Source organism: Gavialis gangeticus, unplaced genomic scaffold (assembly GCF_001723915.1).
Source record: "Gavialis gangeticus isolate Ggan-Ray unplaced genomic scaffold, GavGan_comp1, whole genome shotgun sequence".
Classification (NCBI taxonomy): domain Eukaryota; kingdom Metazoa; phylum Chordata; order Crocodylia; family Gavialidae; genus Gavialis; species Gavialis gangeticus.
The window spans coordinates 96,829,288-96,842,703 of record NW_017729032.1 but is presented as its reverse complement, the minus strand read 5'-3'; the positions used below and the strand labels follow the sequence as shown (position 1 = coordinate 96,842,703).

Here is a 13,416-nt window from a genome sequence, read left to right as displayed (position 1 = left end):
GGGGGAGTGAGCAGGCACGCAAAGTGCAGCAACAGCCCGGTACGAGTGCAGGGCTTGTGCCAGTGCACCAAGGCCAGCACTGGAGGAGCACAGAATGGAGCAGCAGGATTGCAGAGTCCAGGCTACACTGCTCAGAGAGAGGAGGAAGCTGGCCTGGCTCCACAGAGCCCCTGGCAACCCAGCCCCATGCTCCTGCCGTTCCACTCAGGGCCTTGCTAGTGCTGGCTCCAGGACACTGGCATGGGCCCCGTGCTCACTCAGCTATCACTGCCCCTTTCCCCTGCCTGCTGCAGCCATTTCCCTGCTCTCCCACCCACTGGCACCATGCAGTTCCGGGCTGCAGCGCTGAGACCTCAGGATCCAGCCCAGCCAGCTCTGAGGACTGGGACAATCACCTGCAGCCCTCCCCTGCCTTCTTATCTGCATTTCCCTCGGTGCAGGGAGGCAGGAACAGCCCCAGGCCAGAAGCCTCCAGAAGCCCCTGCTATGCAGAGGCTTCCAGCTGGGGCTCAGGGTGGGGGAGATTGGAGGGGGGCAGAGCTGGGCCAGACTTGCTGCGGCAGCTGTTTAGTTCTGCTGCCAGCTCCCCCTGGGTCCTACTGCCCCTGGCTCTTGTCATCTTTGACAGGCAGCCAGGGGCAGATAAATATTAAATTTACTAAATTTTTTAGGGGCCCTGTGAGCTGGACTGAATGGCCTGGTGGACTGGATGCAGCTTACAGGCCATATTTTTCCCACCCTTGTTTTAGGCGCTCTGGCCTCTCCCTTGGCCACCTCCCTCGCTCTTCCATGCTATGGCTTTTGTTGGTAATTATTATGAATTTAGGAGGCTGCCCTCAGAATACCAGTGAGAGCTTTCAGGTGCTTCAGCTTCAAAGCTCTGTTTACATCCCCTGTCTGACTCCACCCCTTCTGGTCACTAGGCTCTTCTTTGCTAATGAAGCACAGCAGTTCCTCCTTCCTGCTCTGCTCCACTCCTTCTGGTCTGGCTCTACAGCCTGCACCTAATTAGTAGGCTTACAGCTCTGCAGCCTGCTCCTCTGCAGCCTCCACCCTGGAATAATAATGGGGATTTGGGGCCCCTGTTACATTTCTACTTACCTGTATTTGAAGAAAAAAAAAATCTTTTTTTAATTCATACCGTCAGACAAGGTATGCATCTTATTCGGGGGTATGTTGTATGCAAGATATTATGGTGTTATTACGTTAAGGTACTTCAAACAGGACAGACTTATTTGACGTTTCCATTATATAGAAATAAAAAAAAATTAGACTGAGACTTTGTGGAGGCTGAATTATGAGAACCCTCATGAGTAGCCTGGCATAAGATCTTAGACAAACCCATAACACAAAGCTCAAAAGCTAGAATTAAGAGCTAGTTCTTCAAGAAATTGTCTACATAAGGCTTTACAGGTATTGCATAGGATCACAGAAGCAGGCCTGGAAGGTTATCTGGTCCAGCCCCCTGCTCAAGGCAGAATCATTCTTGACTAAACCATAACAGGCAAGCGTCTGTCTAACCTGCTCTTGAAAATTTCTGGGGATGGAGATTCTACAACTTCTGCAGGTAGCCTGTTCCAAAGCTTGGCCATGCTCATATAGTCAGAAAGTTCTTTCTAGTCCCCACCCTAAATTTCTTATGCTGCATCTTGAAATGATTGCTCCTAGCCCTGATCCCTACAGGCAAAAAAAAAAAAAGCCCACCTCCATTGTCTCTATAATTTCCCTTCAGCTATTTGATGACCATTATCAACTCCCCCGCCCCTTTAGTCTTCTCTTCTCCAGACTAAATTACTCTATTTCTTTCAGTCTCTCTCATAAGTCTTGCTTCCTGGGCCTCTTATTAAAATTTTGTCACTCTGATGGACTCTTTCCAATCCATCTGCATTCTTCTTCAGTGTGAGACCCAATCTAGACATAGTACTCTAGGTTGGGCCTCACCAGTGCTGAATAAAGCGAAAGAATCATTTCCCTTAATTGCCATTAACACTTCCGTTTGTGCAACCAGTATGCTGTTGGCTCTTTTGCATTAAGAGAACATTCTCGACTCACATTCAGTCTATCATTACCCCAGGTCTTCTGACATACTGCAGCCTAGCCAATACTTTTCCCATCTGTATTTGTGCATGCAATTATACCATCCCATGTACAGGACTTTGCACTCGTCATGTTTGAACTTCATCTGGTTGATTGCAGACCACTTCTCTGGTTTACCTAGGTCATTCTGGATTCTAGCCCTATCCTTCAGTGTCTGAAACTCCACCCAACTTGGTGTCATCCACAAATTTGTTAAATGTACACTTACCCCATTGTCCAGGTCATTAATGAAGATATTGAACAAAACCAGACCCAGGACAGCTCCTTGGGAAACCCCAGTTCATTCCTCCACCCAACTAGACACTGAGGGTTATTCCTTGAGCACGATGATCCAACCAGTTGTGTATCCACATTACCCTTTGCCTAGTCTGTATTTCCATAGCTTGTTAATGAGAATGTCATGGAAGAAAGTGTTAAAAGCCTTGCTAAAGTCAAGGTATATTATTGTCCACTGTTCTCTACCCAGTCACCTTATCACATCAAAAACAAAGTCCTACTGGCTCAAAAACACCCACTTGAAAAGCATAACATAAGCAAGTCAGTGTATACTTCAACACAACAGGTTGGTAAAGCTGAAAATTCTTGCTCACCCCAAAAGTATTTCAAATTAGCAATCTGAAATTCAGTAAATAGCTCACAATTCAGCAAAGTGTCTTCTTTCAGAGGTTTACTTTCTGATCTTGGAATTAAGTTCCAAAAAGGGCAAGAGCCTGAAATTGACCAAATTAGTGTGCGTTAGTCTACACTAGGCTTTTCAAATATGCAAGTATGTTTTAGCAACTTGCCTTTCACCTTACACTAGACCCGTGGTTCTCAATCACTGGAGTCATTAGAGTCAAGGCATCATTCAGAAAATGTCAGCTCTTAGCTTTCACTCCTTTTTTTACTTCAGAAAAATAGAGCAATTCTTCTGTTACAAAGAATTCAGAAAGACCACAACAGGGTAGAGTGTTTTTAACACCATGACTTCTTATTTGAAATTCTGGGTTTATTTTTTAATCATGTTTGCACAACTACAAGTGCTAACATTGTGTGGCACCCTGAAAAGGATTTCAAGATACCTTGGTCAAGAATCACTAGGATAGACAAAGCCTTGGTCTGATTATCTAGCTTCATATCTAATTTTGATGGATTTTAATCTTCATACTATAAAATAGATCTGGAAGGGTAACTGACATTTGTGGGCCTAAATGGTGTCCTAAAATCTATTCAGGAATGACCACAGCATAGCGCACATAGAGAAATGAACATCCAATTTATTACAACTACTCTTCTAGGCTAATAGTAGTGTTTTGTACTGTCAAATATGGTACAGCAATTTAAATATCTATCTCAATCTAACACACAAGTCAGCAAGGACTGAAATAGATTTGAAGACTGGAATTAAATGAATGCAAAGCCAAGGGACACTATAATGACCATCTTGGTTAAAATTTCTAATCCAAGAATTGTGATCCAAGTCATAGAACAATAACAATAGATGTGGTGTGATGCAGAATTAGGCTGCATTGATTAGTGAAGAAGCCACTGTCAATCCCTGAAAAGGTCTTAGCAATTCAGAGCATGTGTCATATAAAAGCATGCCAAAAAATCAAGTGTCCAAAGACAGGCTCCAGGTCAATAAAACAATTAAACTAAAAATTAGTTTACTCTGAACAATTCAAGAACTTATTCATACAGGGAAACTGCAGACTAATGGTTAAAGTTTGCTAACCCATTGTATTGATGCATGCAAGAAGTCTACAATAAAGTTTCCACAACCAAGCTAGCCATCATAAATAAAATGTACAATACATTTATAGTGAAACTTACCTTTAACAGGACTTCTGAGGTAGAACCTTTAAAAAAAGAAAGCCTGTCTTAAAGAATATGCTTGGGAAGAGTTTAGAACTACATTCCCTAAATCTTAGATTTCATAAAGCTAAAATGCATTACAAATAGAGAAAGGTTATTTTAATCAACTCTGAAAACTGTGAAAAAAGTGACACAGGATTAATTAATAAGCATTTTGTAGGCTCATAAAAGATGTTATGATTAAACTTGTGATACTAACATTTTTCCTCGCTGCTAATATATTTTACTTCCGGTAAAAACAACAACAACAACAACAAACAAAACCCAAAACTTACGGTTCAGGTGAAATAAAACAAATAAAACAAAATGAACTGGGACAAATTTGTCACTAACCATATCAAGGAACCACAGCTAATAGAAAATAATTAACAATATAACCATTTGACCTCAAATGAGACATAATTTAACCTATACTCTTAATTTCCCTTTATGTCTTGGTCACATTTTTCATAAATAATACATTTGTTAACATTTATAGCACCTTCACTTCAAAATGTACATTTTTCTATTATGACATAGTGAGGGTTATTTTAAGATGCTGGAATGCCATTAATCCATGCCCCTTAGCAAAGCAATTTGTAAATGATTAGCTCCAAGGCACTGAAACAAAGTAAAGCCCATCTAAGCCCATTTCATCTGACTAACTATTAGCATTTAATTTAAACTACTTTTTGCATTCCACTGCCAAAACTCAGAACCTATAACTAACCAGGAGGAATTAGGAAAATCTGAATGTATTAATATTGATTCCCAATATATTAGCATTAACTTCCATATAGATTTTAAACTATTCACATTTCTTTCTACCTTCTTGGTAGGAAAGGTCATATGAATCATAATCACAAATCACAAAATTTGCTCCTTAAGAGCAAGCAGAAAAATAAGTTAGATCTATTATTTCATATTTTTCTTATCAAAAGATACCTATGTTTAACAATGGGCATCTTTCATTAAAAGAACGCAGTGGCATGTAACACCGGACTCCTCTTTGTACCTATAACACATTCCCCTAATAATATATGGAGTCAAACAAAAGTTTGAGTGACAAACAATGATCATCAGGCTAAGCTGTATGAGAAGTTACAAGAACTTAATAGCCCAATAACTGCAGGCTCCAGGAACTTTGATGCCTGAAAAGGTCACGAAGCTCCCCAGTTGAGATAAATTTCTAGGGAAGAAAAGCCATACCAATCATACAAAAGTTAAGATCTGGCACTGAATTGTTTATGTTGCAAGCTATTCACTGTCATGAAAATATACATTAAGTATTCCAAGATTTTTAGTTCTGAATTCAAAACAGCTCCTGGGACTTCCATTTTTCACTTTGAACAATCTATCAAAGATAGATTGAAAACACCCTAACCTGAAGTTCAAGGGGTGTTTTATTCAGTTCTGGACCGCAGCTAGAAGAGGAGGGCAGCTAAATTGGGGACCAGTATCTAATTTAAAACCTGATGCATCATAATCCCCCAGGAAACAAATGCTACAAGATATTAGAAGGCTAGGCAATTAATTTGTTTCAAATCCCACTAGTCAGGAAATGTTGGCCATTCCAGCTGTTCACTTCTTTTAATTTGAACCTGAATTGTATCACAAATTCAATAGCTAAATTAAGAAACATGTGAAACTGGTGCTTTATGCCACCTGAAAATATGGTCTTGGCTATTTAAGAGTAAAGAGCTGATATTTGATAGTCACTCAAATGCGTGAGAAAGCAAGAATAAGCAATCATGATTCTGAAGCCTAAAGAGCAGGTTTGTTGATATTTCACTAGTTGTATAAAATGTAAGGTTTCCATGGGTCAGGAGGTGGGGAAAACAGGAGTAACCTGTTGTTACCTTCTGGCTAGAGAACACAGTTTTCAGCAACTTTGTAGTACTCCAGCTGGAAGGTTCTGAATGTGTGGACACCCCTCACAGTGCTATCTATCTTCAGCACTACAATGTGCTGCTGCATGTGCTACAGAAACACACTTGTCTGTGGCCTCAAATGCTGCATTTTCCAGGGTAATTTATGTACTCACCAGGGCCAATTCAGATTCTGTAGCCTGAACAGTTTCATTTCAGTAACAAACATTTCTAGTTCTGGTTGAGAACACATCCTTTTCTACATGAATCAAACATCAACTGAAGCAAAAGCTAAGTACGCAGACAGTCAGAAACATCACGGGAGGGAAGCCCACTGTCCCCTTTCACCTCAAGTCAGTGATTCCTTAACTCTAATGAGCACACATGAACAGACAGATGTTTAAACATGTCCTACTGCTACTACAAGACGCATGCACAAAACAAGCACCACTTAAGCAAAGTATCAAATAAAACAATGGAAGCAACTGTGCTGCCTTAAGTGTCTGTTTTTTCTCCACTAAATGAGGGTGAATTCAACAGTAATTTCACTAATTAAAAGTATTTAGACATCTAGCTCTACTTAATTTCTGTTAGTGCCAGGCAACCAGATATCTTTGCAAATCTGGTCTCATACATGTCAGAAGTCACACATCAACAGGAATGGGAATCTTAAGTATTTTAATAAGTAATTAGCTAACCATAAGGTTTAAAGAACCACCAGTACAAAAACAAACACAAACCAACCCAGAAGCAGTTAACCCAAACCATTTTTTTTTAAATGACATAATCAGTTTTCACGTCCAAGCCACAGCCAATAGTCAATTCACACAAAGATGACAAATAATGTTTAAAAGGAAACAATGTTGTAACATGGAAAATCTCAGGAAAATAGAACTTTTATTACCTCCAAACACTACTTTAATAAGAGAACAGGTCATCAGATTCCCACATAGTATATTTCCTGCAGACTGAAGTGAAATCAATTAACTGTTTTTTCCACCTAATAGCAAAAGGAATTAGACATTCCTGGAGTCAGTGCTAAAATACTTGCATGTTAAGGCCAGTTGTAATATACACATATTGCTAATTCTTAGGCTGTTCAGCAGAACCACAGTCTCTTCCAATTACGCTTGACTGGCAGGATGGAAAAAAGCCAATTGTTTTGGGTTAAAATATGTCTAGTATAAAATTAAATCTGCAGATATCTAGGGAAAGCTACTTAGCGTAAATAGGAATTAGTCACTCATTTTTTAAAAGAAACCAGTGTCAACACAATGTGGTGTTTAAACAACATCAAGAGTAAAAACAAAAAGTTTGAAAACCATAACCATGCAGTATTGCCATCCTAACTATGATTGAGTAACTGGATTACAATAGTGGAATAAATCAGAAAGAAAATTAATAACTAGTGTTTTCTATTCTTTATAGCAGTTTCCAAATTTATAAATACTGAAAGACCACACCAAGCAGTGCCTGCATAAGCAGCGTTATCAGCAGACACTACTTGACTCTAGACAGAATAGAAACAATTGGTTTTTGGAAAGCAATAAGCATTAAAAAGCTTTTATGACAACCGGAGAGCCATTTGACTAAACTAGCAACCATTTCAGATATTTTCGCAAGTTCAAACTGGCAGCTTTTGAATTTAAAACTTAGTTAAATTAAAACAAAGTTACTCGAGTTTTCCATGGCTAATAAAAGAACTTTCCTTAAAAATTACTGATGGTCATTGTGACATTAACCAACATAAGCCTGCTGCAGTGACGACAAGCCATTGAAGCCAAAAAATTTAATATACAGCAGTGGCACAGTATAAATATTCCACAGAATGTGTCAAATCCATATAATGCAAAATGAACTACCACAAAGTATTATGTTTAAATGATCATTGAGAATTGTTGCTATGGCTTCTAGCCAAATGCACTGTAAGGTAGAAAGTGTCCTGGCAAACAATATCCAGGAAATTATCAAAAAATTAGTTCTCACTTAAGACTCATACTTTCTAATAACAACTTCCCAAAACAATGCTCGGAGTGGGTGGTAATTCACAGTGGAAGAATCCAAGATTAAAACCAGATTTTCCTGGCAGAAGACTGAATGGCACTAAGCCCATAATACCTATACTAAAACAGTGATGATTCATTAAACTAATTCACAAAAGCCCCAATGCTTATGGGCATAAATGAATTTCAAAATAGTAACAGATCAACTGAGATTGCAAGTGTTTCACATTGATAGTTTGCAGTAGTAAATGATATCTGATTATTAGGCTTATGTTTAGGGAAACACCCTATAATTCTATATTCAAATGCTATAAGGTCATGATGATGGCTGGCTGTCTCATAACAAAAGTTCTGCTTGCTCACCTTTTCACTTGCATTCCCTTTTTCTCTTTCACATCATGATTTCATACCATTTTAAAACAAGGAGAAGGTAATTTGATCCGAGTGACATTTACTCAGAATTCTTATTTCCTTTGCATCACACCTACCACATGCTATAGAAAAGAAAGGGGCAACGAAAGTGACTTAGAAATACACTTCAGAATAAGAAAGGATTCAATCACCAAATGGCAAAGATATTCTGTTTCATGATTAAAAATATCCAGTCTTAAAGAAGAAGACTATCACACTTTTGCAAAAAGTGGAGGAAGCTCTGTATTATTGCTCAGGGTTAATAAAAATGCATCTATTGTATCAATTACCTTTTATCCTAATGTTAACAGTTACAGATTTTGAGAATCCAACCAAAGTAAAAGAAAAAAATCCATTAAGCCAGACTTTGGATAGAAAGAAGAGCAATGGTATTTTCCTATATAGTTGAAGTTAACTCTCAAAAGCAAAATGTCTCAAAGGGTACATTTATGCTGCTCTGTATAGTGCAGTATACCTGTATATCAGTGGTCTCCAACCTTTCTAAATAGATTACCTTTGGCATTTAAAAGCACTCCGAGATCTACCATGTGCCCCCCACCCACCCAGCAGGCAAGTCTGTGGGGAGGGAAGGGGAGGGAGCAGATCGAGGCAGAGGGAGAAAAAATTATTTGGGGGCGCGCCTCCCCAGCAGGTTAAGTCCCACCCAGCCAGGGCCCCACTCAACTTACCCCTGCTTCTGCCTCTGTAGCACTGTCCCTCACCGTGGAGGCCTCGATCTAGCCATCCCCTTCCCCACAGACTGACTGCTGGGCTGGGGTGTGTGCATGCATCCATGCAAGCACTCAGTCCCCCACCCCAGCCTTGGTTCAACTCCAAAAGGCTCCGGGATCTACCTAGTTGGTGACCGCTGCTGTACACGGTCTGAATTATCCCATACAGAACTCAGGGCTACCAAAGCTAGACTGATTCCAATATTTGAGCTTGCTCAAGTCTCTTTATAATAAATAGCAGCCAGCAGTAGAGACATACCCAAGGACTCAAGGGGCCTCAATTACTTTTTTGTACTAACTGCCACACGATAAAAATCATCCTTACATAATGCTTTCCATCAGCTCATCTCAAAGGAAAAAAATGCTTAAATATCTGGACTTGTGTCCAAATAATCATATTTTAAATGTGGTAGAGAGGCATAGTTAGCCACATTAGTCTGAAATTACAAAGAGGGCAGGATAGTACATTAGACATTAACTGATTCAGAAAGGTAAAATTTTCCATAGGTGACAGCCTACTTTGTCAGTCCATTTATAACTTCTGATGAAGCAGACTCACCTGCAAAAGCATAGGCCTCTCTGAACCAGTCAGTCTAAGGTGCTACTCCTGAGCTGCCTTCTGCAGAAATGAAGTAGAAATGCCAAAGCCAAAGGGATAAGTCTAAACACTTACTAGGCTGAATGTATGCACAAGGTACATCCAACTATAGCCAGGCAGTCCTCAACTTGCAATGTTTCGAATTACAACGTTTTGCACTTACAACATTTATAAATTGACACCGTTTCAACTTTATGACACCAGTTTTGACTTACAACACTTGTTCTGATGCAATGCCACACCAGCAAACAAGTTCGCTGCATCGCTCCTCTCCCTGAAGAACATCTGTCCAAGCATCCTCGGACATTTCCTTTAAAAAAAAAAAAAAAAAAAGCAGACAAGACTCCAGAAGAACCTGCAGCCAAGACTTCTGAGAAAACTCCAGCTAAGAACCCTTCAGAAAGTCCAACCGAGAGCCTTTCAAAAAGTCCAAAGTCACCTCAAAGAAGTCCTTCCAAATCAATGATTGCTATTTACAATATAACTATATTAATGTAGCTATGTTACTCTTCTATAATTGAGCATAACATTCTGGGTTATTTTTGGTGAAAATAGGGTATTGGGTCTTGGTTCAGAAACCAATCCCCCACTTATAACCTTGTTTCTTATGAGAAAATTGGTTCCGAGTTACAACGTTTCGACTTAAGATGTGGTTTTCAGGAACCAGTTGTGTCCTAAGTCCAAGGACTGCCTGTATTGAGCTCCTAGATGGGGAGCATCCATGTCTCAAGAGGCAAAAGAAAAAACTCCCCAAATATTTGAGAAGTTGAAATGTGATCATTTTTTACTCTAGTAAAAGAGAGCTAGTGTTTATATCAGCAGCAGAAGGGGAAACATCTGTAACCTCTTCAGCAGCCAGTGGTATTCTGTTATACTGATCACATACTATCATCATGGTTCCAGGACCTCTGCGTGACTAGGCTAACCAGACATTATGAAGGCCACAGGATCACGTTTCCAGGCATAACACAGTAGAGGTTTTACTTTATACCAATTATAAAAATCAGGGAAATACCAAAGGCTTATTTTAAGACTAGAAAGAGGTGCACACACGCTCACCCCTGCCCAGATAAAAACTCTGTTTTGCCAAATTTGTCTTGTTTTTCTCCTGTTCTTACTTCCCTGCCCCACACTTCCTCTTGGCTCTTTACGTAGCTTCAAGTAAGCACTGTGCTATTTAACTTTGCAGATGAAAAGATGCTTCTGGTATAGTTTCACATGTGCAAACTTGTTCTGAGGGAAGACAGAAACTCTGTGGCAAAGCTAACTTATATGTAGATCAATGAGCCCATCATTCCATCTAAAAAATTTCTGCCAAATTAACCTTCCTGACCAGCAGCCAACCTGACCATAAGTCCCAGCACTGAGCTGGCAGCCCTCTCCGCAAGTTTAAATTTAAAAGGTACCTACCATACACTATTTGGGCCCTGCAGGAATTATTTAAAAAAAAAAAAAAAAAAAAAAAAAAAAAAAAAAAAAAAAAAAAAAAAGATCAAGCCAGAGACATACATGCACAGAGGTTACATTTAATGCTATTTCTGACCAAGGACACTCAGAATACAGCAGTTTTGCCACCAACCATGACTTCAGTGCAGCAATACTATGCCATAAATATTTTTGGCTCAACTGCCTTTAGAAACATCTCACTGTGCCATGCAAAATAAGCAGGACAACTACTTAAATAAGCAAAGGTGATGCTAGGGGCCAAAATCTGCTTCTTTCAACCCATTTCATTTGCCACCCTTCCCCTTCTCCCAGACGTGGCAGAGTAGTCTTCAACCTAAATGCCTCCAGATGCTATTTGCCACACATGATAAAGTAACCCTCTTCTACTCAGCTCCCCCTACAAAGCATGAGAACCCACTCAAATGAATTGCCACAAGGAATCTACACAACTGCTATTACTCACCCACCTCCCATCTCGATCAAAAGGCAACAAAATTTATGCCATTAAATTGTCTCTCCTGCCAGATTTCAAATCTGCATCTTTTTCCAACACTGAAAGCTATGGCTCCAATCCAAAATGTTACCATGCTGGTTAAGTACATAGTTCCTTTAAAGGACTTGCTTCATCCCCTGCTCCTATATTGTTGCTTCAAATACCTGTGGTATCATGACAGCAGCAGGAAGAGCTGTTAGTACCTTTCATAACTAATTGTTTTACTGGTTTTGGGATCCCAAATGAGTAAAAGCTCATGAGTAAAAGCTCTGCTTCCACAAGTGTAGCACCGTGAATCTCAGCTAGGCTGCAGCAGCACCATGGAGCGCCTTAAAATCCTTTCAAGGGCTCCATGGGGTGCCTCACAAGGTTAGCACTGTTAGGTGTGCAAACGCGATGCACAGGATAAAACCAAAAGTTTTCAAATACGAATCCATAATGTTAAAAACATTCTGACCTTTTGTGGTCTTTCTGATTTTGTTGCAACAGAATAATTGCTTTATTATTTTTCTGTAGTCAAAGAACAAGTAAAAACTAGGAGCTAGAATTTTCTAAAGCATGCTTCAAGTCTAAGAAGAGGCACCTCAAGTCTAAAAAGGGCGAGAAATACTGATACAGCATAAATGGACATTTCTGAGCTTCCTACCTTCCCAGTGAAATTAAAAGAAACTTTCTGATGTGCTCCATTTTACTATAATAAGGAATTCTATAATAGATTAATATTTTCATCTAAGGAAATCTAGCTTTTCAACATTTTTTTAAAAAGAGAAATTGTCTGTTTTCACAGCAAAATTGATTTTTTAACTGGAAAAATGGAAACCCAAAACTTTCTGGTTGCCAAGGAGAAAGTTTTTTTTTTCTCCATTTTAACTTTGCCACCACAGGAGAGAACCATAGGCAGAAACATTTTCTAGCCAGTTCTGACAATTACCATTTTGAATAGAAGTTTACTTACACAAATTAAATGCATTGGTCTCAATAATACAAGCAAACTTCATCTAATTATTTTGAGTCAGTCTCATTGCTAGCCTGTACAATGAAGAGAGAACAATGAGACTCATGATTCTAACTGAGCACTCAGAATATTCTGTTCAGAATCACTGACCAGAGGACCCAGTTACCAGGGGATCCTGGTTTTCTGCTATTTTAAAAAAAATCCCCAATTTTCAGTTTAAAAAGTAACCCCAAACTCACATTTTTCCATCATTAAAATAAAACACCACTGATATATATTTGGCGTTACTTTTCTTTAAACCTAATATGGGTGCGGGGAGAGAAAACCAGGATCCCTGCTAATTACCCTAGGTAGAAGGTATTTAGGAGACAACCCAGAGGGAATCCAGCAGATTTAGGAGTTGTTTTTACCACTGCTGAGACCATAGTATGAGACACCCTTGAACACTTTAGATTAGTAATACCTTGAATATTTTACAAAGCTTCAGTGATATTTAGAAGTCGGCATGTATTAATCTTCATTTGTTTCATACACCAGTAACCTTAAAGACTCCCCCCTCACTTAAAAATATTTGCTTAAATCTGTATGCCAGATATATTTTGAATTGAGGTTTCAAGGTAACAATTGTCTCCAGCAAAAAGGTTCAGACCATATCAGTGGCTGCTGCAAGAGTGTATCAAAGAGTTTGTATCCTTATCAGACAACACATGGCGATTCATACTGTACACAAAAGACGAATAGTTTCATAGATTGTAGGGTGGGAAGGGACCTGAGCAGGTCATCAAGTCCGACCCCTGCCATGGCAGGAAAGAATGCTGGGGTCAAACGGCCCCAGCAAGGTGTTTGTCTAGCCTTGTCTTAAAGACCCCCAAGGTAGGAGCCAACACCACTTCGCCTGGAAGTTGGTTCCAGATCCTAGCCACCCTGATCGTGAAGTAGTGCCTCATGATGTCTAATCTAAATTTACCCTCTGCCAGCTTG

The 13,416-nt window shown here is 39.5% G+C and overlaps 1 long non-coding RNA gene across 1 annotated transcript in view; it reads right to left on the bottom strand.

The window, feature by feature from the left end:
- Positions 1-241: 241 nt before the first annotated feature.
- Positions 242-13,416, bottom strand: part of LOC109302841 — a 22,822-nt gene continuing 9,647 nt past the window's right edge. The window contains exons 2-3 of the long non-coding RNA XR_002098946.1: positions 6,026-6,035; positions 242-252 (exon numbers count right to left, since the gene is read on the bottom strand). This is a non-coding gene — a long non-coding RNA (uncharacterized LOC109302841). The remainder of the gene's footprint in view (positions 253-6,025; positions 6,036-13,416) is intronic.